Source organism: Lacerta agilis, chromosome 1 (assembly GCF_009819535.1).
Source record: "Lacerta agilis isolate rLacAgi1 chromosome 1, rLacAgi1.pri, whole genome shotgun sequence".
Classification (NCBI taxonomy): domain Eukaryota; kingdom Metazoa; phylum Chordata; class Lepidosauria; order Squamata; family Lacertidae; genus Lacerta; species Lacerta agilis.
In genome coordinates, this window is record NC_046312.1 from 84117079 (window position 1) to 84133872 (window position 16794).

General features: G+C 43.9%; 1 protein-coding gene across 3 annotated transcripts in view; it reads right to left on the reverse strand.

Moving 5' to 3' along the window:
- PLCD4 (phospholipase C delta 4) overlaps window positions 1-10007 on the reverse strand; it is a 33001-nt gene extending 22994 nt beyond the window's left edge. The window contains exon 1 of one of the 3 annotated variants that reach the window (XR_004427378.1): window positions 9760-10007. The gene's annotated coding sequence lies outside the window, so the exon portion shown is untranslated. The remainder of the gene's footprint in view (window positions 1-9759) is intronic. The other 2 variants (XM_033160936.1, XM_033160953.1) reach the window with 2 other exon arrangements.
- Window positions 10008-16794: the final 6787 nt, after the last annotated feature.

Below are 16794 nucleotides of genomic sequence, written 5' to 3' on the forward strand. Positions count from 1 at the left end.
ATGGGTAACACGTAACAGACAGGATGACACTTTTAAGGAACCAGGATATCTGTGCCACTATTCAGCTTTTCTTACAAATCTGGCTAGATGTAGCCTCATGCAGAAGACTCATACAGTAGATCGTTCACCCCTCCCCCCTCTTTTGGAAAGCAAATAAAATAAAACTTAAGAATAGGCGCACAAAGGGGAACAGGTCCAGGTGGAAGGGAGAGAGTTCTGTTGCAAATGACATCACAAACAATGGCACAGAGATGTCCATAACACTCACGTAACAACATTCCACGCAGCAATAGCATCAGACATGTACATTGAGCTCCTTGGAGAAGAGGTATAAATGCACTGCATTTTCTCAGGCACAAAGCATCACACGTCAGATGCTCAGAAAAACTATGTAACACCACAACACAAGCACTACCTTTAGGGCAGAAATGTAGATTGTGTGCTACATTTGGGAAGCACGTATCTTATACTGCATAAAAATGATTGTGCAGAAGATCCTGAGGAGTAAGTTTTTCCTCCAAAGCCACTGAATAAGCCCGTGTCTAAGGTGGGTTCCAGGATTCAGCACTCTGCATAAAAGTGTGAAGGAGACCCACTTTTGCTATATTCATTCTTCCATTGTTTCCATTGGGACCTCTGGAAATTGTCACACTGTGGTGTTGTTTTCCTCCAGAAGAAATCGCCTTACTTGAAAAACCTATTGGGTTGAACGCAATATACCTTATCTGGAAATAATGGCTCCTGTGCAGCAAAGGTTAGCCCTGACTAAATATTGTTAGAGTCAATGAAATAAGTTAAGCCTAGCTCTGTATCTGGAATACTGGGATGTCTGCAGGTATATGCATAGTCAGTCATCAGCGCTCACCATCCATCAAGGATGGAAACCTCCACCCAAATTATGCATCGGAAAATCCCTTTGCACCCCTACTATCCATGGAAAGCAAACTTCGATTCAGCAAAAGCTCAAAATACCTTCCTCTCCCCCCTCCCTCTGTCCCAAGAAATGCTCTTCCTTAGATGATCAAACCCTTAAGAGTTTTCTCCTCTAAGCTGTCAGTGTCCAGATTCAGGTTGCTCAATGCTATCTATGTCAATAATCAATCCTCCTCTCTTTATAATAAACCACATATTCTTCAAATCCAACATCAGGTTTGTTACTAACTCACCCTTGTATAAGTTATCCCATGGCATGCTGTTACTCAAACTAGCTAAAAACCTCAAACGTGTGTTCCTGCTGTGCACATGTAATCACAGACATGTGTGGACGAGGACATGCAGTAACAATCCAGGTTTATACCACAGTTTATTTCACACTGTCATCAGTAATGGATATTCCTAGGATCTGGACCTCAGTTGCCTGTGATCTGGAAGTGATTGATGAAAATGGAATTCTATTACAGCCCAGAGCTGATAAACATTTCATCTGCAGTACTCAGAATAATAGCCATTAGAGGATTCCAAAACCGTAATGTTCCTGGCAAGACTATGTATATGCTGAGCTTCTTGGCTAGTAGCCATTTGATAACTGTATGTTCTTTGCATTCATCTGGTCTGGGGGGATTTAACCTTGCAATCACCAATGGTCTTTGCCATTACTGTAAATGTCATTACAACTGTTAAGGGGCTTCTAAGGACAAATATTTTAGTTGCTTTAAACCCTGCATCATAATCCTCACGCACCACACCATTTGTAAAGGAACAAGGTTGCTAGAGATGGAAGAATATTCAGGAAAATCCTATGGGCTTTTTAAAAATCAAAGGGATCTGTTGTCCCTCTTAAAAACAAAAAATCTGATCCAGCAAGTGATGCCTGCACAGGTGAGTGCTTCCTTCCACCACCAAATGTTTCTCAGGCTTACACTTGTATTTGTTTAATTGTGAAATGAATGTGTTAAATCCATGAAAAGCACATTCATTTAAGCTACATTTCATTATCATGTTGTTTTTTAAGTGGATACATTTGCAACTCTCTCACACCACAATCCTGTAAGACATTTTGGTGGTTCAGAAGCTCCTCAATTCTGTGGGTTTTAAGCATAACAGCACTCTCGATCCACAACAGATCTGTAGAATGTTGCTGTGTGTTCTCATCTGTTTTCAGATTATTACTGGTTTTAATTTTTATTTTGTTTTAAATAGTTTAATGCTTTTCATTGATAATTTTAATGTTTTATTTGCTTCGTAAACTGCTTTGAGGTTTGTTTGTTTGTTTGTTTGTTTTTACAATCAAGCAGTGTATATGCTTTATGAAATGAATGAATAAACTCCCTCTGAATATCAGCCATATATAAAAAATGTATGGTTATTAAGATCCACCACCAGACCCACTGCTACTGTGTTTACTGGAGTAATAGGGCTCCTGTGCCTTTAACAGTTGTTTGGATAAATGGATTTTACTATCATTTCACAGTGCTGCATGAGCAAGAAGGACTGCACTTGCCAAAAAATTCCTTCTAAAATGCAACGCGTGAAGGTACAGGAGCCCTGTGCTCCTTTTGCATCTCATCAGCCTAGCGGCATTCCACACCACAAAAGCGATCCAGGCAAAATAGTCCGTCTTGCCTAGGCAACCTGGAGGGAATTGGACTAGACAGTTGACTCAGCCTTTTCATGCATTAGCAGCAAGCTCGAGGCGACTAGCATGGGTTTGGCCAGGCTGCGGGAGGCAGTGGAGGATAGGGGTGCCTGGCGTGCTCTGGTCCATGGGGTCACGAGGAGTCGGACACGACTGAACAACAACAGCAGCAAGCTCACCAATTACATGTCCAAGTCTGGTTCTTGGAAGTTCTGATGCTCTTAGTTTTGCAGCATCCAGTCCCTTTTCCAAACCCTGAGCTCTCTCTCCAGCTCTTCTCAATCTAATCACCTCCCTTGTGCAGTTTATTGATGCGTCATCCATGTTACTAAGCATGTGGTTATGTTGCCTAAGGCTTCTCTGTGCCATTTGCATGTGGGTTTTCCCCAAGCGAGTTCTCTTGCACACTGACACTTGCTATCAGGAATGGGCTGCTTTGCTGTGAGACAGAAGCTGACAGAAGCTGACACACACACACACAGTAGTGGGCCTTAGGGCATAGTGCTGTGAAAAGGATCCAAAATAGCTAATGGGGCATGGAAACCTCTGTGAAGATGGAAGAAGTCCAAAGAGATTAACACTGAAAAGATGCAGTTACAGGGTAGGTAGCCATGTTGGTTTGCCATAGTCAAAACAAAATAATAATAATAATAATAATAATAATAATAATAATAATAATAATAATTCCTTCCAGTAGCACCTTGGAGACCAACTAAGTTTGTTCTTGGTATGAGCTTTCGTTTACCCTGAGGCCAACATAGTGTGATTTCTGAACAAGACAGCTTTATTAGCGTACATAAGGTTTCAATTTTTTACCCTGGTCAGGGATCTGTCACATGCATATTTTTGTCAGTGTAGACAATACTGAGTTAGATGAAGCAATGGTCTGATTCAGTGTAACGCACTAAGGAGGCTTCCTAGTGTGGTGCCCCATTGCTGGTGTTGAACTGAGATTCAAATGCCCCTCTCATCAGCTTCTGTACATGAAACAGGAGGTGCTACCTTGTTGCCTCAGGCAGCAAAAAGCCTTGGGTTGGGTCGGCTTGCCAGGGATGATGATGATGATAACAACAACAACAACAACAACAACAACTATTATTATTTATACCCCGCCCTTCCCGGTTCAGAAACCCAGGCTCAGGGCGGCTAACAACAAATTTAAAACACTTAATGGTAATACAACATAAAAGCAGCATAAAATACAGTATAAAAGCATGAATAACAATAAAATTCAAAGTTCAAAAATCAAATGGGGAAATCCATCCAATAAACATTAGATAGTCACCAGGGCCTGCTGGCTAAATTAGTCCTACTTGGGCTAGCGAGGAGGTTAGGTAGAATTAGCTGTGGAGTCCCACAACAGGTAATCTTCATAAAAAGGGGGGGGGGGAGAAGGGAAATAAAAGATCAAGCTGAGTTCAAATTAAAGGCCAGACGGAATAGCTCTGTGTTACAGGCCTGGCGGAAGGAGGTTAAGTCCTGTAGGGCCCTAGTCTCACGGGACAGAGCATTCCACCAGGTCGGAGCAATCACTGAAAAGGCCTTGGCCCTGGTGGAGGATTGTCTGACTTCCTTAGGGCCCGGGACCTCTAAACTATGGTTATTCATGGACCTTAAGGTCCTCTGTGGGGCATACCAGGAGAGGCGGTCCCGTAAATACGAGGGCCCTAGGCCACAAAGGGCCTTAAAGGTCAAAACCAACACCTTGAACCTGACCCTATATTCCACTGGGAGCCAGTGCAGCTGGTAAAGCACTGGGTGAATATGCTCCCATGGCATGGACCCCGTGTGAGGAACCTCGCTGCAGCATTCTGTACCCGCTGGAGTTTCTGGGACAGTTTCAAGGGCAGCCCCGTGTACAGCGAATTACCGTAGTCAAGCCTGGAGGTGACCGTCGCATGGATCACTGTGGGCAGATCGGGGCGGGAGAGGTAAGGGACCAACTGCTTAATGCGGTGAAGATGGAAAAATGTCGCCTTAGCTGTTGCTATAACCTGCACCTCCATGGAAAGGGAGGCGTCAAAGATTACACCCAGGGCCGTCTCATCCATAGGGGCTGGTGGTGCGGCGCGCCAGGGCGCCGGGCCCGCCGGCATACCGGCCGCCCCCACCCCCAACCCGCCCCCGCCCCCACGGAGTGCTGGAAGGGTGCACAAAAGCCCCGCGCTGCTCCAGCGCCACGCCCCCTCCCCCGCTCGCCCACCCCCCTCCCGAGGGGCGGCCAGCGCGGGAGGGAGGCGGGTGGAGAGGCGGCACGCCGGGGGCGCCGAGGGATCGCCGCGCCATGGCAGCCAATCCCTCTAAGACGGCCCTGATTACACCCAAACTCTTAACAGAAGGCACTGGCACTAATTGGGCCCCCGCAAGAGAAGGATGCTCCCTGTTATCTGGTACCTGTTCCTGATACAACAGTGAGACTATTTTGTCTCTAACTACATTTGGGGAGATGTTAGAGATACTTTTTAGATGTTGTTAGTTTGTACCCATAGGCACTAGAGTGGTCTTGCCTCCCTCTCCCTGTTCTCTGCAAATCAAATGGGAAGCAGGGGAGCCTATCTCTAGTGAAGGTTGGTGGGGGGAACCTTTGGCTCTCCTATTGTTGCTGGTCTAGGACTCCCATCTGCCCTAGCAAGCATGGCTAATGGCCAGGGATGGTGGGAAATGTATTTCAGAAACAATTAGAGGGCCAAAAGTTCCCCACACCAGTTCTTGTGCATGTACATGGGCATAAACAGCAAAAATGCTTCCATTTCCTCTCTCCCCAATAACCAAAGCTCAAAAATGTTTCTGAATGTGTCTAAGTATTATTATAGTGGACATTTTGCAGTGATTACAGTGTAATCAACACAACCATTGTAAGAGCAAACGATTAAACATTCCTAAGGGGATGATCAGTATATTAACACACTCTGCTTCAGAATTTATTGCAGGACAAAAATAGCAGCTATTGTGGAATAAACAAATACAAGATTTAACAGCTAGCAAAGAGTCTGCAGCAATACATAATGACTGGAGTGCAGGGAATTGTTAGACTGATATGGTCATATAAGTAGCTGTAATCAGTGCTTTTTTTTTCAGCCGGAACTTGCTGGAACTCAGTTCCAGCACCTCTCAGGTGGGCACCATTGCTGTTATAAGAGTACAAGGGACATGTTCATGGCGAGTTCCGGTACCTTTTTTTTCTAGAAAAATAGCACTGGGTGTAATAAATGTGCAAGTATCCAGAACAGCAATGAGTAACCTGTGGCCCTGAGGATGTTATTGGAGCATACTGATTTTGTTTGTGACACTGATCCCAGCTGGTCTACAAGCCACACCTGCAAAGGAAGAATTAGGAGCTCACTTTAAACTCCCCAACTGTTCCTTTGTAGCCACATCCTTATGACAACATCACACATGACATCAGGTATTGAGCAGGTGGGTGTGGTTTGGGGAAAACAGCCTTGTGGACCAAATTGGGACTTGTGCCCGGTCAACTTAGAACCATAGGCTAGAGATTCCCTAATATTGGACTATAAAGTTCATCATCTTCAACAGGTTATCAATCTCTGGTTTAAAACATAAGGAAACCCACTCTGGACCTGATCCAAGCTTCACCTAGGTTACATTCACACCATACCGTACATATGAAGTACTATGATACCACTTTAAACAGTCACGGCTTCCCCCTAAGAATCTTGGGAGCTGTAGTTTATTAAGGATTCTGAGAGCACTTAGGGGATACTTATTCCACTCACAGAGCAACAATTCCCAGAGTTCCCTGGTAAGAAGAAGTGACTGTTAGAAACAGAATCCAGTGACCCTTTACTGTGCTGAAATTGCACAATAACTCTGGACCTCATAGCTGAAGGGCTCTTTTAGATGTCAAATGTGGTGAGCCACGTCAAAATATGGCAAGCCATTTTGACATTTCCCCAGAGTGGTTTGAGAGGGCAGTAAGGTGTACTGCAATGAAACAGTAGAATTATCTGTACATACCAGGCAAGAGAGGGGTGGGAAGGAAGGAAGGAAGGAAGGAAGGAAGGAAGGAAGGAAGGAAGGAAGGAAGGAAGGAATTATCTGTTTTTTGTGATGAAAGAGACAACAAAATTATTAAATACAGAGTCCCAAAACAAACTGAGCTGCCTTGCAGGATTCACTTTGGGATACCAAGTTTGTCTTGTCTCAAATGTGCCTTGCTACAGGCTTTCCCAGAAGCTGAAAGCAACTTATCCTGGATTGAACTCCAGGGCTTATATTTAATTCCACTGAGGTCTGGCAGAGTAATGCAATCTCCTGTCTCAATCACGCAGGAGGGAGCAACACACCACCTCCCCTTTGCATACGCAAGAAAGGAAGGAGGACTCATCATTTGATTTCACATGTTGGGCTGTATGGATTGTGAAAGCAGGAGGCCCAGGGTACCTAGACACACAGGCATCTTAATAGCATGTACTGCTGCCTCAGTATAATACAAAAAAGCAGTCTGTGCTTCTTGATCTTTTTATGGAGAGAGGACAGCTTCTCCCAGGGCTGGGTCAAGACATTTCACTGCATGAGGCAAAGGGTGAGATGGCAGCCTCTTCCATTCCAGACTGGGAGTTGAATCTCATGTCAGCACTGGTGATGGGCCATCCTCCACTGCATCTAAGGGCATCAGGCTTGCCTAAAGGGTGCACATATAGACCAGTCCTCCAGCACCTCACCGCACAGCAGCATTTCCCATCTGAAATGGTAGCCTCACTCAACCTCATGGTAGCGCCGGCCCCAACATCTCCCATCTTCTACCTTTTTGCTGTTTAGCTTAACATCCTATCTGATGAAGACTTGTGATGAACCCCGAGGCCTGCTAGTTGTTTTGTTAACAGCTTCCAAAGGCAGAGTCTGTCAAGATTGTATATTTTCAAGGGATCCACCTGAAGATTAATAGTCTGATGCAGCAAAAGCAACAGGCTTGTAGTACCAGAAAGACTAATGAATTTATTCTGACAGAAACACTTGTAGACTAGATACAACACATTTGCTGAAGCGAACCTTAAGCCACAATAAACTGACTAGCTTTTCAGGTACAGCAAGATTGTTGCTGTTGTTTTTTGTGATGTTTTAGTTGGTTCTATTAAAGGAGATGCCCTGCTGTAGGATTTCAAGTGACACTAGCAGGAAGCAAAGATGGACTTGGGGTGAATACATAGTAATATTGTCATTAAAAAGCAACAACCAACATTTCAATGTTATGGGTATGCCAACAGGAGTATAAATGAAGAACAGCTTGTGGGAGAGATGAATATGTGTCACCTGGAGGCTGTCTTTGCAAGAGGGGATCTAGGGGCTTGCCTAATAGAAGAGCCTCGCAATAACCTCATGTCCAGTTTTGCAAGATCTCCAAGTAGTGATGAAATTGTTCCCTTGCCTTAACAGCTCTAGCTGTGCCTGATCCACAATGGAACTCTAGTACACCCCCAAAAAAAGAACTTTTAGTACCAGAGACAGAAAGAGATGGGAAAGTGCTCAGGGGTGTTTTGGTGTTCCTTACAACCTTGTTCTGCTGCTCAGCAGTCACCCTGACCACAAATCTCTGTTTCTAAACAGATGCAAAAAAAAAACCCCTCTGCTTTTGGATCAGGGTTCAGATCCCACCTCTTGACAACTCATTGGCATGTCATTACACAATCTTAGTCCTGTGTCCTTAAAAGGGTTGGGGGGGGGAGGACAGACAATGACCCTATCTCTCAGAGTTGCTGCTAGTATGCAAACTTACTAGGAAGTAGATCCTACTTAAATCAATGAGGCTTACTTCCGAGTAAGCACAGAAAAAGTCATCTTGAAATCTGAAAGACTGTAAAGCACTTTGTACATTAAAAGAAAGCAAAAGTACCCTTGGCCTCATTGGTCTCCACACCCCACCCCTCTTTCCCAAAGTATTTTCTTGTCTCTTTTTCAAGCTTTTTCAAGCTCCTTCTTCTGTCCCCTCACATTTTTCTTCTCAAGGAAAATCTAGCCATTCTCATTTCATTTCTCGCAGCTCCCATCCCTCACACTCATTATATTTCCCCATCCTAATTCCTTCCTGCTTTCATTTATTTATTATTCACAGAAATGACAAAGGCCAGGAGGAAGATTTACTGACCCTTAAGCAGCAGCCAGCAGAACAAACTGCAGCGTTTAAAAAAATGCCAGCTTTCATTTACAAAACTCTCAGGGATTTAATCTCTCCCCTGAAACATTTGCCCTTTTCAAGGCAGCTTTCCACGGATGAGGACTCAGCCTCATTTCTGAATTTAGGCCATACAAATGCATGCATAAACCTCCAGAATAAAAAATGCACATTGGAACAAAAGCAGAGTTGAGGCGGCAAATGCCTTCTCAAAGGCTTTGCTAGCAAATGCACCTTGTGGCTGTCAAGCCCCTGGATCAGCAATTAATTAAATTTGCTCTGTCCCCTTGTGGCTTGCTTCAGTGCTTCACCCAGATGTTTGGGATTTTCTTGTAATAAACAATCCACCCCTGCCTGATGCAAAATAGCTTCGGCTTTGTTCTGTTCAGTTTTGTCTTCAACAGTCAAGAAAGAAAGAAAGAAAGAAAGAAAGAAAGAAAGAAAGAAAGAAAGAAAGAAAGAAAGAAAGAAAGAAAGAAAGAAAGTTATTTCTAACTACTACGTTTGAGCACAGATGTTTGACATCCTGCCTCACATCAAACACTGAGCATCACCCACACATGCTCCAAGTAAACAAGCACACATTTCTCATCTCCATGCGAGCCCTCAGTGAGCTTTAGAGCTCACATCCAGACTGACACCTATCTGCATGCGTGCTCATGAGCTCACATCTGATCAATAACCCACTCCACTCAAGGCTTTCATTTACCAGAACCCATTTTCTGGACTATCTGTGCCTCAGCCAGGGAACAGGAGAAAACAGCCATACCTCTGAACACACACAGAGTGCTTTTTCCTTGCCACCAAATAACCACAACAAAATCCTGTGCATTCTGAATTAGGCTCGAAGCTGTCCAGGGTAGATAGTGTCAATTCTGTGCACACCAGAGTAACTTTGTCTCTCATTTTAGAAATATAGCACACACTCGCGGCTTGTCTTTGAGTGCTTGTTCCTCCTTCCCTCGCTGCCTCTCTGTTTCCAGCGAGCACTGCAGCAAAATGTCCCAATTTCCCCTAGTTGCACCAAGTCCTTGCAATATAGCTCTCTTACCAGTAGACAGAAGATCCCTGGGTTGGAACAAGGGCCCTGTTTCAAAGTGTCTCCAGGTCTTGGAGTAGCATGGCGGCGGCGGCGGAGGCAGATCCTGCTCCGGGTTCCCCGACTACTCTGCCTTACCACCTCATGCTGTTGGCACACAGGACTGCTACTGACGCAGCAGCTGAGCTTGTACGAAGGAAAAGGAAAAATGATCTCACAGCAGTTCAGCCCTGCCCAGTGCTTTGCCTCTTGACTTAAAGGCACAGAGCTAGAGGCTTACTTGTCACCCAGCCTCCTGGCAAAGCTGATCAGCCTTGGCTCAGAGTTGGAGGAGTCAAAAATAGCCTCTCTGACAGTTACAGCATTTGGATGAATACATATACCTATACATATGGATGCATCTAATCAGGCAGGTGTTCAGTCCAGTTTGGGGGCACCTCCAGACTGCCACTGTTTTATGGGAGAGATTCACATGCATCCTGGGAAATTTAAGTGCACGTGGGTTGATGTGTTCTGCCTCTCTAACGCGACTTAACACTGCCTTTTTCCTGAGGTTAGGAACGTGACCAGGGAAAGGCACTGAAAAGGGTGGGATGAATGAATGAATAAATAGCTGGAAGACGTATAAACATGCGGCAAGCAAATCAGGATGGATGCTCATTGTTATATAGCCTCCCAGCAAACAAATCAGAACAAATGCTCAGTAAAGACCAAATGTAATCTAACCTCCATGCAAGCTTTGTGCAAGTGAATCAGGATGGAGGCTGAACAAGCAGGTCATCTGGTGGAGTTGTTAGTTATTAGTTCCTGTGAAGCATTCCTGAGCATATTACCCAATTCTCGTTAGCTCTGCCACCACTTAGAATTACTGAGGGTCAGTGAATTAGCAAATCCAGAGGGCATTTGGGAATACAGGGACTAAGCAATTTAGTTCTGCCCTGAGCGATACGTCATTTTAGAATTGCATATATTAAGATGCATAGATATTTGTAAATGCATTAAATGAACAATAAGCAACCAGTCTTTCCTACTGAAGATTTCTAGACCGTCAAATTAATGGGAATATTCCTTGAGGAAGCCTACACCAAAGGCCTCCAACGTGAAGATTAATGCTCACCTCCAGTGCCTTCCTTCATGAATAGCAGAGCCTTGAATATCCCTGTTCACATGCTGAATTTCAGTATTGTTATATGCCACCCCAGCCTCTCAGTGGTGTTAGATTCCAGGGGTCCAGCCCAGGGTCTGTGTTTCCTTTCGAAATGAGGCACAGGAGAGACTTGGTGTCTTTATGATATATGGTTTATTTACACATACAGTATATACAATCTGAGCCCAGATGGAGGGAGTGCAGAGTATTTACATCCCAAGAGGGTCCTGTTCCTTCCATTACTGCAGTTTCAGACTATAGCATCAAGCAGACTGCTTGACCACTGACCATGCTGGCTGGGGCAGATGGGAATTGGAGTCAATTGTTGGGAAGTGTAGGGGGAGGGAGGAGAGAAGGATAATGGTCCGTCCCCCCCGAAGCATCAATCCTAAGGCTGATGAAATGTTGGCTTAGTGCTATATTGCATTCCACCCCCAGAATATTGGTGACCTACTGCAAATAACCCAACAATCTACCACTCTACCTTCTGCTTGCCTCATATAGATGACAAATTACTTGCCCAAGCCTGACTCAGCTTTCTGAAGTGTTGCCCAAGTCCAACACACACACACACACACACACACACACACACGTGTGTGGAGAGAGAGAACACACTACACCACACTCACCTGTGGTAGTTGCAGTGGATTTCTAAATCCCTGTCCTACCCACCGGCAAAGTATAAGTAGGCCTGTTGAACCATAGGACAAGTTCCAAGACTACATTAGGGTGATACCTTCATTAGGGCAACCAAAGGAGTTTTTCTATTATCTGTAAACAGGGAAAAAATCGGCTGTTTTGCAAATTTGTCTGCATCCTTAGGCAAACCACACAGGTTCCTTGCTATGTAGAAAACAGCAATAAAGAGAAACTTGCTTTGCTGAATAGCTGGAAGGTTCTGAGCTGTTTGGCGGTGGTACCCTAAACTGGAGGAATAGGATTTTGCACCACCTGAAGATGGGGCTAGGCTCTCTGAGGAAACATATTGTTTCCAAAGATTGAGAGGCAAACATTGTTATGCTTCTTTTCCCCAGCAGACCAGGTGTGGGAAGCCTTGGGGCTCCCAGCTGTCGCTCAGCTACAACTGCCATCAGCCCCTGCAAGTATGGCAAAGAGGCAAAGATAATGGGAGATTGGGAGGCATTGCTGCTCAGGGAAAGGAGAAGAAAGGCAACCCCATCTTGTGATATATTTATTGCATTGCATTGCATTGCATTGCATTGCATTAATTGGTCACTTTTTTCCTTCAAAAAATGAAAGTGACTCCCCCACCACCACCGCATTTCTCTTTTAAAGTGAGCCTCACATAACAGCTGCTCTCTGGAGGATTGTATCCAACTTCTACAGCCACAGGATGCATTTTCAGATATAATGTGTCAGATATAATTATGCAGCTCAAATGTCTCTGAGAGACCTCTGAGCAAATAATCATACGCTCAGCCCTCATATCCATAATCACCTTTATTCAGCTTGTGACAGTAGTGACACCTTTGTGGTAAGTTTGTTTTAAGTGGTCTATTACTTGACATAAAGTTGTAATGTCTCACTATAAAAACATTTATGGAAAGCGCATGCCTCGGGTATGTGAGATCTAAAAGATCTCTTGCGATCTGAAAACTGAGTACCATTTAATATAATTCTTAAATAAATATTAGTTAGTGGAAACATGCTTATTCTTATTGTTTTTGTGAAAACCTCTTAAAGAGTTTTATAGTATAAATTTAAGCAGTATAAATTTTTGAAAACTAAATATTAATACTCAGTTTATTAGTACTAATTAATGAGGGTGTATGTGTGCTTTGCAATGTATAAATGATTGTACCACACAGAAGGATCTGATCCAAGCAGAGTAACCTTACTGGGCTAGTACAATGAAGCTTCCCCATTTCTCCTCCTCACAGTTGCTACTCAGATTATTATTTAGGACTGTGAGGAAAGATGCCTCTCTCAGCATTTGAACTGTGGCTTTGATTTAAAGATGTCAGCATGGGATGTAAGCATTTTTTGCTTAAGACTGTACAGGCCCATTAAGAGTGTATGTGAATCCTCATTCTCCAATATATGTTTGCTGCAAAGCTCATGCATGTAGGTTTAATATGCACACTGAAAGTTGACTTGAGTACAATCCAGTATAGAAGAGAGTTTGGATTTGATATCCCGCTTTTCACTATCCGAAGGAGTCTCAAAGCGGCTAACATTCTCCTTTCCCTTCCTCCCCCACAACAAACACTCTGTGAGGTGAGTGGGGCTGAGAGACTTCAGAGAAGTGTGACTAGCCCAAGGTCACCCAGCAGCTGCATGTGGAGGAGCGGAGACGCGAACCCGGTTCCCCAGATAACGAGTCTACCGCTCTTAACCACTACACCACACTGGCACCACACTGTATATACAGTAATCTGGTATTGGGAACATGGGGAAATGCCTTTTGTCTTTCTCTGCAACACAACCCTCTGTATAAAGGTGTCCCAGTTTTATGAATGCCACCTGAAGTCTGCGTGTTATAAAGGTGTCCCAGTTTTATCTATGCCATCTGAAGTCTTTGTGTCTGCCTTTGATAAGGAGATAGCCTTGTGCTGTGAGCCAGGGCAGTCTTAGGGCTTTAGAAGGCATCTTTTGTAGCAGCCAAGAATTAAGGGTCCGTTTTTGTGAGTATGGAACAACTGCCTCAAATGAAACACCAGTGTCTTTTTTATTGTTCAGTTGTAGTTCAAGAGATAGGTGACAGAAAGCTACAATGATTCTGAATAGCTTGAGACATTATACACACCACACTGCTCTGGTCTGAAACCTGAGTGTCCCGATGACTGCTTTGTTACTTGTGGTGCTTTGAAAAGCTAGCTGGGAACAGAAACTCACAAGGAGCTTTCCAGGGAGTTTCATGAGCCTCATGACAAAGCTCACTACAGACATGCAATTCCCAAGGGGCATGGGAACACCCTCTGCTGCCCATGGCAGCTGCTTTTAGACCAATCGGAAAGCTACTTGATCAAATACCATCCATTAATTATAAAGGGCGAGTCTGTAACTCAAGAGGGGGAAAACTTAGTGCAGGGAACAGGAGGGGAAGGTAACACAGCCAACCTGGTTACTTGCGCACTTAGGATCTTCTCTTTCCCTAATCTCTGACACGGAGATTAATCGGAGTCAGGACTCACCTCTAGAATCAGTTTTCTACCTAAGGGTGTTTCAAATAGAAACAATTGGACTGCCTCTGAGCATGCAGAGTAATCCCATATTAGAAAAGGTGGATTCCAGCTAAGAGATGAGATGTGCTTTGAGCATATTTTAGAAATTAAGCACTGATCACATCCACTGTAGTTTTGGAAGCATGACCTATTCAAGAAGGCAACTAGGAAGGCACTGTAACTAGGTAGTTTTGTATATGTATATGTAATATATGACCTTATCACCAAGAAGTGGTCTTTCCCCCATACCTGCTTTTGGATGCTAGTGGGCAAATTTTAGGACATGCAATCCCTTTGCTCAGTTCAGGATGTAGTGTCACTTGGTTAATTCATTCATAAAATTGTTCTACTATTTTTGGGAGAGCAAGGAAAAGCAAAATAAAGGTTATTAAGAGCTTTCTACATTCATGTGCTATTAATGCATTAAGAAACAAATACACATTGGTTGCCGCAACAGATCACCTATATATCTATTAAAAAAGAACAAAGTACCGGTAAATACTGGGCCGAAGCCAACAGTGTGTGGGCAGAAGGCTGTTCAGCTTGTACATGGGCAGTAGTGTTGGATACAACCCACTGAAAATTAATTCGCAAATGTTATGTCTTTGCAGTCAGCTGTGAACACATGTATGCACCCGGTTTATGTCATATGGTTAAGGTGACAATCCAGAACCTTAACATCAATGGACATTTTGCCAGTGGCTAGAGTGGGATGAGCCTGTACCTTTACTTTGGAAACATATTTCATTCCAGCCTGCTGTCCCTCAAGCACTGGAATCCCAACTCTCATAGTGCCTTACGCTATGAGAAGGATTAAGCCAGGGGTCAGCAAACTTTTTCAGCAGGGGGCTGGTCCACTGTCCCTCAGACCTTGTGGGGGGCCGGACTATATTTTGGGGGAAAAAATGAATTCCTATGCCCCACAAATAACCCAGAGTTGCATTTTAAATAAAAGGACACATTCTACTCATGTAAAAACACGCTGGTTCCCAGACCGTCCGCGGGCTGCATTCAGAAGGCGATTGGGCCGCATCCGGCCCCTAGGCCTTAGTTTGGGGCCCCCTGGATTAAGCTTTCAGCAGCACCCACTGCTGTTGTATTAACTGAACATTTCATTGCTATTCTTGGTAACAAATAGAAGACAAGATTCTGAGGTCATGGCCAGGTGCCTGCAGAAGCGATTCAGTGGCAAGACAGAACCCAGGTCAGAATAGAAGATCCACGAAATGCCATTCTGATTGGAACAAATGCAACTCGCTGGCCAGGATACAGCCTACAAGCCCATGGGTATTGTATTCCATAATTCTGCAAGGCAAGGGCATAATGTGGTGGTGCAGTGTTAGAACCAGATTAGAACCCAGACCAGGGTTCAAAATCCCCACCCAGCCATGATGCTTACTGGCTGACCTTGGGCCAATCAGTCTCTAGCCTAACCTACCTTACAGGGTTGTTGCAAGGATATAATGGAGATGGGGGAGGAAAATGTATGCTACCCTCAAGCTTCTTGGAGGAAAGATGGGATATAAATGCAATAATCATAAAATTATGTTTTATTATGCTGAATCCTATTTATTTTAGCATATTGAAGATTCAGGTAACATTGTTATATAGATCACTAATCTTCTTTGAATTGCCTAGTCATAAATTAACATACCAAAAAGGCCATATTGTAAGAGATGTATTTAAGAGTACACTTGTTGTTTCTCTTACACCCTTCCTAATCTATGTATCTTGCTCTGAACGTTAAGCATGCTCAGAACAGATCACATGGGAAGCCCAAAGTAGCTTTCAAGCAGACATTATTACACCGGCCAATATCTGCTCAACTTTAATAATGGCACTTCATACCTTCCCAGTTACTCACTTTTATCTCTTTCTCAGATCACACTGGCTTCTGCAAACCACAACATTCAAGTTATTTAAGGATCTTGCTAAAAGCATGCTATACCCCCTTTATGTCCGTGATGCAGTGAATAATATTTTATTGTACTTTTTGTCACCTGCTTAAAACATTTTTTAAGGCAAACCTATCCTGCCAACCGAGCAGTTCGAAAGCACATCAAAGTCCAAGTAGATAAATAGGTACCACTGCGGCAGGAAGATAAACGGCATTTCCGTGCACTGCTCTGATTCACCAGAAGCGGTTTAGTCATGCTGGCCACATGATCCAGAAGCTGTACGCCGGCTCCCTCGGCCAGTAAAGCGAGATGAGTACTGCAACCCAGTCGTCCGCGACTGGACCTAATGGTCAGGGGTCCCTTTACCTTTTATCCAGACATGTAGTTGTTTTGATCTCTTTTACTGTTCATTTTAATTATTTCAAAATGTTTTCAGTGGTTTTAAATTTATTGATAATTTTAATATTTCTTGAAAACAGCTTAGGGGTTTTATTGCACTCAAATGGTATATATATTTTGTTAAAGAAAATGACACTATGCTCTTGAACCATGGTTCTCAGTTTACCAATACAGGATATATGTGCAGCACGCACACACACACACACACACGTACGTTGTGAACTGCTACCCAGCATAGTGACACTCACTCCAACCCAACAGCTAAGGGCTCTCTGGGCAAAAAGCACAGCTCTCTCAACCGGAGGGAAATGCTATATTGCCCAGTGATAAAAGGCTTTGAGAAAACATTTTTGGTAATGTCTACAACCCTCCCTGCCATTCTTCCAAGCCATTATTTTAAGTCAAAGAGGATCCAGAA